The 12,756-nt window shown below is 46.3% G+C and overlaps 6 non-coding genes across 6 annotated transcripts; all 6 read right to left on the minus strand.

Annotated features, from left to right (window-relative positions):
• Positions 1-383: 383 nt before the first annotated feature.
• LOC130326666 (U2 spliceosomal RNA) lies at positions 384-574 on the minus strand. The gene has a single exon (XR_008871237.1). It is a non-coding gene; the product is annotated as a U2 spliceosomal RNA (small nuclear RNA).
• Positions 575-2,656: 2,082 nt separating this feature from the next.
• LOC130326668 (U2 spliceosomal RNA) lies at positions 2,657-2,847 on the minus strand. Its single transcript, XR_008871239.1, has one exon. It is a non-coding gene; the product is annotated as a U2 spliceosomal RNA (small nuclear RNA).
• Positions 2,848-4,919: 2,072 nt separating this feature from the next.
• Positions 4,920-5,110, minus strand: LOC130326669 (U2 spliceosomal RNA). Its single transcript, XR_008871240.1, has one exon. It is a non-coding gene; the product is annotated as a U2 spliceosomal RNA (small nuclear RNA).
• Positions 5,111-7,191: 2,081 nt separating this feature from the next.
• Positions 7,192-7,382, minus strand: LOC130326657 (U2 spliceosomal RNA). The gene has a single exon (XR_008871229.1). It is a non-coding gene; the product is annotated as a U2 spliceosomal RNA (small nuclear RNA).
• A 2,077-nt stretch (positions 7,383-9,459) lies between these two features.
• Positions 9,460-9,650, minus strand: LOC130326670 (U2 spliceosomal RNA). Its single transcript, XR_008871241.1, has one exon. It is a non-coding gene; the product is annotated as a U2 spliceosomal RNA (small nuclear RNA).
• Positions 9,651-11,716: 2,066 nt separating this feature from the next.
• LOC130326658 (U2 spliceosomal RNA) lies at positions 11,717-11,907 on the minus strand. The gene has a single exon (XR_008871230.1). It is a non-coding gene; the product is annotated as a U2 spliceosomal RNA (small nuclear RNA).
• Between the last annotated feature and the right edge of the window lie 849 nt (positions 11,908-12,756).

The following is a 12,756-nucleotide window of genomic DNA, read 5'->3' on the forward strand; positions in this document are numbered from 1 at the left end:
CAGGGAATTAAGGGGTAGGGGTGTGGCGCGATATTGGGGAAGGGATGAGATTTTATATTTCTTCATAAGCATTAATCTTATTTTGTCAATTAGGAACATTCAGCACCCACCCGCTATCAAGGCAGCTGCCTATCATGTCATGCCCTACCTGCACAGGTGTGCTGGCTACTCAAATGATCCAATTAAGGAGGCCATTTAGTCAGCAGCAGCAGAAAGTCCTGTGCCTGGACGCTCCAACAGCGGCCAGACACAAGCAGAAGCAGCAGCAGCAGCACCACCTTTTGTTTTTTGGCTGCAGCAGCAAGGCCACAGGGCTGGCTAGCTGGCTAGCCAGCAAGCAGGTAGCAATGAAAGTAGGAATCTTTCTTTTTAACCCTGTAAGGGGGTGGTGCACTGTACCCGAAGATACTGCCATATCGGGGTCAATGCATAGGGCGACGGAAGCAAGCTTCGAAATCGGCCCCCGTTCTCAAAAATCCATTAATATATGGTCCCCAGATAGGGGACGTATCAGATATTAAACTGATAAGAACAGATACTACACTTGATCTTAGCCAAAAGGCCGAGAAGCGATAACCGTGAAAGGGGCGGGCCCAACAAGGTCCCCTTCATGGGCACTATCACTGCTTGCTGTCAGGGAGGCTGCCAGACAATTTTCCATGCACACTCTGGGCTGGGGGGCAGTCAACCACCAGTACACACAGCAGAACCTAAACCCATACCATTATTGCTAAGCAGCAAGACAGGGGCCCATTGCACTCCCACGGGCCCTTTTTAAATGCAATCCATAACCCGGATTTGCCAGGAACCCTTCTTACTCCTCCTACTTGCATGTGACACTGGGCTTAGGATCTGCATAGGAAACACACACACAAGCACACACCTACCTTTGTTGCCTGCAGATGCCTCCTTGGCTGTCCCCAAACGGTATCAAACCAACACCCACGGGAAGCTGTAAGCATAGAGGACATGCCTGCACCCCCATTGGACTTACCTGTGTGGGTTAAATCCGGGTTATTTGACAACCTATGGCGGTGATGGTTCTGCTCAGGCAGAGCAGTGCTGATGCTCCTCATAAAGCTGTCGCTGCTGTGAAGGTTCTAGGTGACATCACAAATCCCTATGGTTAAATACACAACAAAGCTGGGTTGTTGTTGTTTACACTCTGCAAGGCCTGTGGAAGTGAGTGACATCATAGCACTGTAGTTCTGAGGGTTCTAGATGGATGCAACAATCTCCTGTTGCTTCTATGAAGGCCATAATAGACGACATCACCAAACAGCTCCATAGTCACATACACAGCAAAGGAGAGATGTTGTTTACACCTAGTGATGTCAGTGGTATTGAGTGACATCACAGCACAGTGCTAAGGCTCCTGGGCCTGGACACAGCAGCGGCTGCAATATCTCAACGGAGAATACGTTTATATATATGTGTGTGTGTGCGCGTATATATATATATATATATATATATATATATATATATATATATATATTTCTCCGCCGAAATCACTTTTAAACCCATTTCCACCTTTTTTTCCCTTCTCTTCCTCTTACTTTTTTTTCACGTTTTTTTTACGTTTTTCTCCCTTTTCGCCTCTTTTCTGGGCGTATTATTCTTCTTTTTCTTCTTTTTTTTCGTCTAATGCATACCCCATCAGTGCAGCAATGCTTATTCAATACCGCCAGCAGATGGAGACACTGGGGGGATAATTTTCTAAGGATTTATACTGATTTTTCCTGTCTGAATTTGTCGGCACAGAAAGTTGCAGGCCCAAATATGTGTGACATTTCTGCGACTTTAGCTTCTAGAGCATTTTTACAACATTATACATAGGTGCTGAATACATAAAAAGCGACTGTTCAGCGACAGACAAGTCGCATCGGCTGAAAGTAGGCCAGAATGTCAGTCCATGTTGGAGCAGGTTTAGATACAGTCTAAAGTATAGATCTCAAAGTCTGTGCACAGAATTTAGCAAGGGCCTCGCACCTTCTGATGCATCAGGTAGGTGCACAATAGCATAGCCTAACCCCTCTGTACTTTGGTCTATATTGATGCGGGACATAGACAGCCAGCTGATGACCAATCCATTAGTGCAATGGATGGCTGGAAGCATTTGTTCTTTGCCTTTGCAATACCACAGAAGCAATGCAATGGTCAATGTACAGCAATGACACACTGTGTGAACAGCCAGGAGACCCCCCCCCATGTTATGTTACATAGTTACATAGTTAGTACGGTCGAAAAAAGACATATGTCCATCAAGTTCAACCAGGGAATTAAGGGGTAGGGGTGTGGCGCGATATTGGGGAAGGGATGAGATTTTATATTTCTTCATAAGCATTAATCTTATTTTGTCAATTAGGAACATTCAGCACCCACCCGCTATCAAGGCAGCTGCCTATCATGTCATGCCCTACCTGCACAGGTGTGCTGGCTACTCAAATGATCCAATTAAGGAGGCCATTTAGTCAGCAGCAGCAGAAGTCCTGTGCCTGGACGCTCCAACAGCGGCCAGACACAAGCAGAAGCAGCAGCAGCAGCACCACCATTTTGTTTTTTGGCTGCAGCAGCAAGGCCCACAGGGCTGGCTAGCTGGCTAGCCAGCAAGCAGGTAGCAATGAAAGTAGGAATCTTTCTTTTTAACCCTGTAAGGGGGTGGTGCACTGTACCCGAAGATACTGCCATATCGGGTCAATGCATAGGGCGACGGAAGCAAGCTTCGAAATCGGCCCCCGTTCTCAAAAATCCATTTAATATATGGTCCCCAGATAGGGGACGTATCAGATATTAAACTGATAAGAACAGATACTACACTTGATCTTAGCCAAAAGGCCGAGAAGCGATAACCGTGAAAGGGGCGGGCCCAACAAGGTCCCCTTCATGGGCACTATCACTGCTTGCTGTCAGGGAGGCTGCCAGACAATTTTCCATGCACACTCTGGGCTGGGGGGCAGTCAACCACCAGTACACACAGCAGAACCTAAACCCATACCATTATTGCTAAGCAGCAAGACAGGGGCCCATTGCACTCCCACGGGGCCTTTTTAAATGCAATCCATAACCCGGATTTGCCAGGAACCCTTCTTACTCCTCCTACTTGCATGTGACACTGGGCTTAGGATCTGCATAGGAAACACACACACAAGCACACACCTACCTTTGTTGCCTGCAGATGCCTCCTTGGCTGTCCCCAAACGGTATCAAACCAACACCCACGGGAAGCTGTAAGCATAGAGGACATGCCTGCACCCCATTGGACTTACCTGTGTGGGTTAAATCCGGGTTATTTGACAACCTATGGCGGTGATGGTTCTGCTCAGGCAGAGCAGTGCTGATGCTCCTCATAAAGCTGTCGCTGCTGTGAAGGTTCTAGGTGACATCACAAATCCCTATGGTTACATACACAACAAAGCTGGGTTGTTGTTGTTTACACTCTGCAAGGCCTGTGGAAGTGAGTGACATCATAGCACTGTAGTTCTGAGGGTTCTAGATGGATGCAACAATCTCCTGTTGCTTCTATGAAGGCCATAATAGACGACATCACCAAACAGCTCCATAGTCACATACACAGCAAAGGAGAGATGTTGTTTACACCTAGTGATGTCAGTGGTATTGAGTGACATCACAGCACAGTGCTAAGGCTCCTGGGCCTGGACACAGCAGCGGCTGCAATATCTCAACGGAGAATACGTTTATATATATGTGTGTGTGTGCGCGTATATATATATATATATATATATATATATATATATATATATTTCTCCGCCGAAATCACTTTTAAACCCATTTCCACCTTTTTTTCCCTTCTCTTCCTCTTACTTTTTTTTCACGTTTTTTTACGTTTTTCTCCTTTTCGCCTCTTTTCTGGGCGTATTATTCTTCTTTTTCTTCTTTTTTTTCGTCTAATGCATACCCCATCAGTGCAGCAATGCTTATTCAATACCGCCAGCAGATGGAGACACTGGGGGATAATTTTCTAAGGATTTATACTGATTTTTCCTGTCTGAATTTGTCGCACAGAAAGTTGCAGGCCAAATATGTGTGACATTTCTGCGACTTTAGCTTCTAGAGCATTTTTACAACATTATACATAGGTGCTGAATACATAAAAAGCGACTGTTCAGCGACAGACAAGTCGCATCGGCTGAAAGTAGGCCAGAATGTCAGTCCATGTTGGAGCAGGTTTAGATACAGTCTAAAGTATAGATCTCAAAGTCTGTGCACAGAATTTAGCAAGGGCCTCGCACCTTCTGATGCATCAGGTAGGTGCACAATAGCATAGCCTAACCCTCTGTACTTTGGTCTATATTGATGCGGGACATAGACAGCCAGCTGATGACCAATCCATTAGTGCAATGGATGGCTGGAAGCATTTGTCTTTGCCTTTGCAATACCACAGAAGCAATGCATGGTCAATGTACAGCAATGACACACCTGTGTGAACAGCCAGGAGACCCCCCCCATGTTATGTTACATAGTTACATAGTTAGTACGGTCGAAAAAAGACATATGTCCATCAAGTTCAACCAGGGAATTAAGGGGTAGGGGTGTGGCGCGATATTGGGGAAGGGATGAGATTTTATATTTCTTCATAAGCATTAATCTTATTTTGTCAATTAGGAACATTCAGCACCCACCCGCTATCAAGGCAGCTGCCTATCATGTCATGCCCTACCTGCACAGGTGTGCTGGCTACTCAAATGATCCAATTAAGGAGGCCATTTAGTCAGCAGCAGCAGAAGTCCTGTGCCTGGACGCTCCAACAGCGGCCAGACACAAGCAGAAGCAGCAGCAGCAGCAGCAGCACCACCTTTTGTTTTTTGGCTGCAGCAGCAAGGCCCACAGGGCTGGCTAGCTGGCTAGCCAGCAAGCAGGTAGCAATGAAAGTAGGAATCTTTCTTTTTAACCCTGTAAGGGGGTGGTGCACTGTACCCGAAGATACTGCCATATCGGGTCAATGCATAGGGCGACGGAAGCAAGCTTCGAAATCGGCCCCCGTTCTCAAAAATCCATTTAATATATGGTCCCCAGATAGGGGACGTATCAGATATTAAACTGATAAGAACAGATACTACACTTGATCTTAGCCAAAAGGCCGAGAAGCGATAACCGTGAAAGGGGCGGGCCCAACAAGGTCCCCTTCATGGGCACTATCACTGCTTGCTGTCAGGGAGGCTGCCAGACAATTTTCCATGCACACTCTGGGCTGGGGGGCAGTCAACCACCAGTACACACAGCAGAACCTAAACCCATACCATTATTGCTAAGCAGCAAGACAGGGGCCCATTGCACTCCCACGGGGCCTTTTTAAATGCAATCCATAACCCGGATTTGCCAGGAACCCTTCTTACTCCTCCTACTTGCATGTGACACTGGGCTTAGGATCTGCATAGGAAACACACACACAAGCACACACCTACCTTTGTTGCCTGCAGATGCCTCCTTGGCTGTCCCCAAACGGTATCAAACCAACACCCACGGGAAGCTGTAAGCATAGAGGACATGCCTGCACCCCATTGGACTTACCTGTGTGGGTTAAATCCGGGTTATTTGACAACCTATGGCGGTGATGGTTCTGCTCAGGCAGAGCAGTGCTGATGCTCCTCATAAAGCTGTCGCTGCTGTGAAGGTTCTAGGTGACATCACAAATCCCTATGGTTACATACACAACAAAGCTGGGTTGTTGTTGTTTACACTCTGCAAGGCCTGTGGAAGTGAGTGACATCATAGCACTGTAGTTCTGAGGGTTCTAGATGGATGCAACAATCTCCTGTTGCTTCTATGAAGGCCATAATAGACGACATCACCAAACAGCTCCATAGTCACATACACAGCAAAGGAGAGATGTTGTTTACACCTAGTGATGTCAGTGGTATTGAGTGACATCACAGCACAGTGCTAAGGCTCCTGGGCCTGGACACAGCAGCGGCTGCAATATCTCAACGGAGAATACGTTTATATATATGTGTGTGTGTGCGCGTATATATATATATATATATATATATATATATATATATATATATATTCTCCGCCGAAATCACTTTTAAACCCATTTCCACCTTTTTTTCCCTTCTCTTCCTCTTACTTTTTTTTCACGTTTTTTTACGTTTTTCTCCTTTTCGCCTCTTTTCTGGGCGTATTATTCTTCTTTTTCTTCTTTTTTTTCGTCTAATGCATACCCCATCAGTGCAGCAATGCTTATTCAATACCGCCAGCAGATGGAGACACTGGGGGATAATTTTCTAAGGATTTATACTGATTTTTCCTGTCTGAATTTGTCGCACAGAAAGTTGCAGGCCAAATATGTGTGACATTTCTGCGACTTTAGCTTCTAGAGCATTTTTACAACATTATACATAGGTGCTGAATACATAAAAAGCGACTGTTCAGCGACAGACAAGTCGCATCGGCTGAAAGTAGGCCAGAATGTCAGTCCATGTTGGAGCAGGTTTAGATACAGTCTAAAGTATAGATCTCAAAGTCTGTGCACAGAATTTAGCAAGGGCCTCGCACCTTCTGATGCATCAGGTAGGTGCACAATAGCATAGCCTAACCCTCTGTACTTTGGTCTATATTGATGCGGGACATAGACAGCCAGCTGATGACCAATCCATTAGTGCAATGGATGGCTGGAAGCATTTGTCTTTGCCTTTGCAATACCACAGAAGCAATGCATGGTCAATGTACAGCAATGACACACCTGTGTGAACAGCCAGGAGACCCCCCCCATGTTATGTTACATAGTTACATAGTTAGTACGGTCGAAAAAAGACATATGTCCATCAAGTTCAACCAGGGAATTAAGGGGTAGGGGTGTGGCGCGATATTGGGGAAGGGATGAGATTTTATATTTCTTCATAAGCATTAATCTTATTTTGTCAATTAGGAACATTCAGCACCCACCCGCTATCAAGGCAGCTGCCTATCATGTCATGCCCTACCTGCACAGGTGTGCTGGCTACTCAAATGATCCAATTAAGGAGGCCATTTAGTCAGCAGCAGCAGAAGTCCTGTGCCTGGACGCTCCAACAGCGGCCAGACACAAGCAGAAGCAGCAGCAGCAGCAGCAGCAGCAGCACCACCTTTTGTTTTTTGGCTGCAGCAGCAAGGCCCACAGGGCTGGCTAGCTGGCTAGCCAGCAAGCAGGTAGCAATGAAAGTAGGAATCTTTCTTTTTAACCCTGTAAGGGGGTGGTGCACTGTACCCGAAGATACTGCCATATCGGGTCAATGCATAGGGCGACGGAAGCAAGCTTCGAAATTGGCCCCCGTTCTCAAAAATCCATTTAATATATGGTCCCCAGATAGGGGACGTATCAGATATTAAACTGATAAGAACAGATACTACACTTGATCTTAGCCAAAAGGCCGAGAAGCGATAACCGTGAAAGGGGCGGGCCCAACAAGGTCCCCTTCATGGGCACTATCACTGCTTGCTGTCAGGGAGGCTGCCAGACAATTTTCCATGCACACTCTGGGCTGGGGGGCAGTCAACCACCAGTACACACAGCAGAACCTAAACCCATACCATTATTGCTAAGCAGCAAGACAGGGGCCCATTGCACTCCCACGGGGCCTTTTTAAATGCAATCCATAACCCGGATTTGCCAGGAACCCTTCTTACTCCTCCTACTTGCATGTGACACTGGGCTTAGGATCTGCATAGGAAACACACACACAAGCACACACCTACCTTTGTTGCCTGCAGATGCCTCCTTGGCTGTCCCCAAACGGTATCAAACCAACACCCACGGGAAGCTGTAAGCATAGAGGACATGCCTGCACCCCATTGGACTTACCTGTGTGGGTTAAATCCGGGTTATTTGACAACCTATGGCGGTGATGGTTCTGCTCAGGCAGAGCAGTGCTGATGCTCCTCATAAAGCTGTCGCTGCTGTGAAGGTTCTAGGTGACATCACAAATCCCTATGGTTACATACACAACAAAGCTGGGTTGTTGTTGTTTACACTCTGCAAGGCCTGTGGAAGTGAGTGACATCATAGCACTGTAGTTCTGAGGGTTCTAGATGGATGCAACAATCTCCTGTTGCTTCTATGAAGGCCATAATAGACGACATCACCAAACAGCTCCATAGTCACATACACAGCAAAGGAGAGATGTTGTTTACACCTAGTGATGTCAGTGGTATTGAGTGACATCACAGCACAGTGCTAAGGCTCCTGGGCCTGGACACAGCAGCGGCTGCAATATCTCAACGGAGAATACGTTTATATATATGTGTGTGTGTGCGCGTATATATATATATATATATATATATATATATATATATATATATTTCTCCGCCGAAATCACTTTTAAACCCATTTCCACCTTTTTTTCCCTTCTCTTCCTCTTACTTTTTTTTCACGTTTTTTTACGTTTTTCTCCTTTTCGCCTCTTTTCTGGGCGTATTATTCTTCTTTTTCTTCTTTTTTTTCGTCTAATGCATACCCCATCAGTGCAGCAATGCTTATTCAATACCGCCAGCAGATGGAGACACTGGGGGATAATTTTCTAAGGATTTATACTGATTTTTCCTGTCTGAATTTGTCGCACAGAAAGTTGCAGGCCAAATATGTGTGACATTTCTGCGACTTTAGCTTCTAGAGCATTTTTACAACATTATACATAGGTGCTGAATACATAAAAAGCGACTGTTCAGCGACAGACAAGTCGCATCGGCTGAAAGTAGGCCAGAATGTCAGTCCATGTTGGAGCAGGTTTAGATACAGTCTAAAGTATAGATCTCAAAGTCTGTGCACAGAATTTAGCAAGGGCCTCGCACCTTCTGATGCATCAGGTAGGTGCACAATAGCATAGCCTAACCCTCTGTACTTTGGTCTATATTGATGCGGGACATAGACAGCCAGCTGATGACCAATCCATTAGTGCAATGGATGGCTGGAAGCATTTGTCTTTGCCTTTGCAATACCACAGAAGCAATGCATGGTCAATGTACAGCAATGACACACCTGTGTGAACAGCCAGGAGACCCCCCCCCATGTTATGTTACATAGTTACATAGTTAGTACGGTCGAAAAAAGACATATGTCCATCAAGTTCAACCAGGGAATTAAGGGGTAGGGGTGTGGCGCGATATTGGGGAAGGGATGAGATTTTATATTTCTTCATAAGCATTAATCTTATTTTGTCAATTAGGAACATTCAGCACCCACCCGCTATCAAGGCAGCTGCCTATCATGTCATGCCCTACCTGCACAGGTGTGCTGGCTACTCAAATGATCCAATTAAGGAGGCCATTTAGTCAGCAGCAGCAGAAGTCCTGTGCCTGGACGCTCCAACAGCGGCCAGACACAAGCAGAAGCAGCAGCAGCAGCACCACCTTTTGTTTTTTGGCTGCAGCAGCAAGGCCCACAGGGCTGGCTAGCTGGCTAGCTGGCTAGCCAGCAAGCAGGTAGCAATGAAAGTAGGAATCTTTCTTTTTAACCCTGTAAGGGGGTGGTGCACTGTACCCGAAGATACTGCCATATCGGGTCAATGCATAGGGCGACGGAAGCAAGCTTCGAAATCGGCCCCCGTTCTCAAAAATCCATTTAATATATGGTCCCCAGATAGGGGACGTATCAGATATTAAACTGATAAGAACAGATACTACACTTGATCTTAGCCAAAAGGCCGAGAAGCGATAACCGTGAAAGGGGCGGGCCCAACAAGGTCCCCTTCATGGGCACTATCACTGCTTGCTGTCAGGGAGGCTGCCAGACAATTTTCCATGCACACTCTGGGCTGGGGGGCAGTCAACCACCAGTACACACAGCAGAACCTAAACCCATACCATTATTGCTAAGCAGCAAGACAGGGGCCCATTGCACTCCCACGGGGCCTTTTTAAATGCAATCCATAACCCGGATTTGCCAGGAACCCTTCTTACTCCTCCTACTTGCATGTGACACTGGGCTTAGGATCTGCATAGGAAACACACACACAAGCACACACCTACCTTTGTTGCCTGCAGATGCCTCCTTGGCTGTCCCCAAACGGTATCAAACCAACACCCACGGGAAGCTGTAAGCATAGAGGACATGCCTGCACCCCATTGGACTTACCTGTGTGGGTTAAATCCGGGTTATTTGACAACCTATGGCGGTGATGGTTCTGCTCAGGCAGAGCAGTGCTGATGCTCCTCATAAAGCTGTCGCTGCTGTGAAGGTTCTAGGTGACATCACAAATCCCTATGGTTACATACACAACAAAGCTGGGTTGTTGTTGTTTACACTCTGCAAGGCCTGTGGAAGTGAGTGACATCATAGCACTGTAGTTCTGAGGGTTCTAGATGGATGCAACAATCTCCTGTTGCTTCTATGAAGGCCATAATAGACGACATCACCAAACAGCTCCATAGTCACATACACAGCAAAGGAGAGATGTTGTTTACACCTAGTGATGTCAGTGGTATTGAGTGACATCACAGCACAGTGCTAAGGCTCCTGGGCCTGGACACAGCAGCGGCTGCAATATCTCAACGGAGAATACGTTTATATATATGTGTGTGTGTGCGCGTATATATATATATATATATATATATATATATATATATCTCCGCCGAAATCACTTTTAAACCCATTTCCACCTTTTTTTCCCTTCTCTTCCTCTTACTTTTTTTTCACGTTTTTTTACGTTTTTCTCCTTTTCGCCTCTTTTCTGGGCGTATTATTCTTCTTTTTCTTCTTTTTTTTCGTCTAATGCATACCCCATCAGTGCAGCAATGCTTATTCAATACCGCCAGCAGATGGAGACACTGGGGGATAATTTTCTAAGGATTTATACTGATTTTTCCTGTCTGAATTTGTCGCACAGAAAGTTGCAGGCCAAATATGTGTGACATTTCTGCGACTTTAGCTTCTAGAGCATTTTTACAACATTATACATAGGTGCTGAATACATAAAAAGCGACTGTTCAGCGACAGACAAGTCGCATCGGCTGAAAGTAGGCCAGAATGTCAGTCCATGTTGGAGCAGGTTTAGATACAGTCTAAAGTATAGATCTCAAAGTCTGTGCACAGAATTTAGCAAGGGCCTCGCACCTTTTGATGCATCAGGTAGGTGCACAATAGCATAGCCTAACCCTCTGTACTTTGGTCTATATTGATGCGGGACATAGACAGCCAGCTGATGACCAATCCATTAGTGCAATGGATGGCTGGAAGCATTTGTCTTTGCCTTTGCAATACCACAGAAGCAATGCATGGTCAATGTACAGCAATGACACACCTGTGTGAACAGCCAGGAGACCCCCCCCATGTTATGTTACATAGTTACATAGTTAGTACGGTCGAAAAAAGACATATGTCCATCAAGTTCAACCAGGGAATTAAGGGGTAGGGGTGTGGCGCGATATTGGGGAAGGGATGAGATTTTATATTTCTTCATAAGCATTAATCTTATTTTGTCAATTAGGAACATTCAGCACCCACCCGCTATCAAGGCAGCTGCCTATCATGTCATGCCCTACCTGCACAGGTGTGCTGGCTACTCAAATGATCCAATTAAGGAGGCCATTTAGTCAGCAGCAGCAGAAGTCCTGTGCCTGGACGCTCCAACAGCGGCCAGACACAAGCAGAAGCAGCAGCAGCAGCAGCAGCACCACCTTTTGTTTTTTGGCTGCAGCAGCAAGGCCCACAGGGCTGGCTAGCTGGCTAGCCAGCAAGCAGGTAGCAATGAAAGTAGGAATCTTTCTTTTTAACCCTGTAAGGGGGTGGTGCACTGTACCCGAAGATACTGCCATATCGGGTCAATGCATAGGGCGACGGAAGCAAGCTTCGAAATCGGCCCCCGTTCTCAAAAATCCATTTAATATATGGTCCCCAGATAGGGGACGTATCAGATATTAAACTGATAAGAACAGATACTACACTTGATCTTAGCCAAAAGGCCGAGAAGCGATAACCGTGAAAGGGGCGGGCCCAACAAGGTCCCCTTCATGGGCACTATCACTGCTTGCTGTCAGGGAGGCTGCCAGACAATTTTCCATGCACACTCTGGGCTGGGGGGCAGTCAACCAAAAGTACACACAGCAGAACCTAAACCCATACCATTATTGCTAAGCAGCAAGACAGGGGCCCATTGCACTCCCACGGGGCCTTTTTAAATGCAATCCATAACCCGGATTTGCCAGGAACCCTTCTTACTCCTCCTACTTGCATGTGACACTGGGCTTAGGATCTGCATAGGAAACACACACACAAGCACACACCTACCTTTGTTGCCTGCAGATGCCTCCTTGGCTGTCCCCAAACGGTATCAAACCAACACCCACGGGAAGCTGTAAGCATAGAGGACATGCCTGCACCCCATTGGACTTACCTGTGTGGGTTAAATCCGGGTTATTTGACAACCTATGGCGGTGATGGTTCTGCTCAGGCAGAGCAGTGCTGATGCTCCTCATAAAGCTGTCGCTGCTGTGAAGGTTCTAGGTGACATCACAAATCCCTATGGTTACATACACAACAAAGCTGGGTTGTTGTTGTTTACACTCTGCAAGGCCTGTGGAAGTGAGTGACATCATAGCACTGTAGTTCTGAGGGTTCTAGATGGATGCAACAATCTCCTGTTGCTTCTATGAAGGCCATAATAGACGACATCACCAAACAGCTCCATAGTCACATACACAGCAAAGGAGAGATGTTGTTTACACCTAGTGATGTCAGTGGTATTGAGTGACATCACAGCACAGTGCTAAGGCTCCTGGGCCTGGACACAGCAGCGGCTGCAATATCTCAACGGAGAATACGTT

The sequence above is a fragment of the Hyla sarda genome, unplaced genomic scaffold (assembly GCF_029499605.1).
Source record: "Hyla sarda isolate aHylSar1 unplaced genomic scaffold, aHylSar1.hap1 scaffold_2859, whole genome shotgun sequence".
Taxonomy (NCBI): Eukaryota; Metazoa; Chordata; class Amphibia; order Anura; family Hylidae; genus Hyla; species Hyla sarda.